The sequence below is a fragment of the Dendroctonus ponderosae genome, unplaced genomic scaffold (assembly GCF_020466585.1).
Source record: "Dendroctonus ponderosae isolate FM_Combo_2020 unplaced genomic scaffold, Dpon_F_20191213v2 Dpon_F_20191213_1, whole genome shotgun sequence".
NCBI lineage: Eukaryota > Metazoa > Arthropoda > Insecta > Coleoptera > Curculionidae > Dendroctonus > Dendroctonus ponderosae.
This window is the reverse complement of record NW_026017110.1, coordinates 28,231,414-28,231,618: the sequence shown is the minus strand read 5'-3', so window position 1 is coordinate 28,231,618 and position 205 is coordinate 28,231,414.

Here is a 205-nt window from a genome sequence, read left to right as displayed (position 1 = left end):
TGTGAGTGAGTAGCTGAACTTCACAGGGTGAATTCTTCTCTATGAAGTTTGTCTGCGTATTTTGGCATATATATTCATCTGTGGACATTTCTTTACATTTATCATTCATGTACGAAAATCTGTCATGGCTCAACGCTAAATAAGCTTTGTGTGGAATGTTGATCAAGAATGATTGATTTACGGGTATTGGAAGTGAATACAAGTT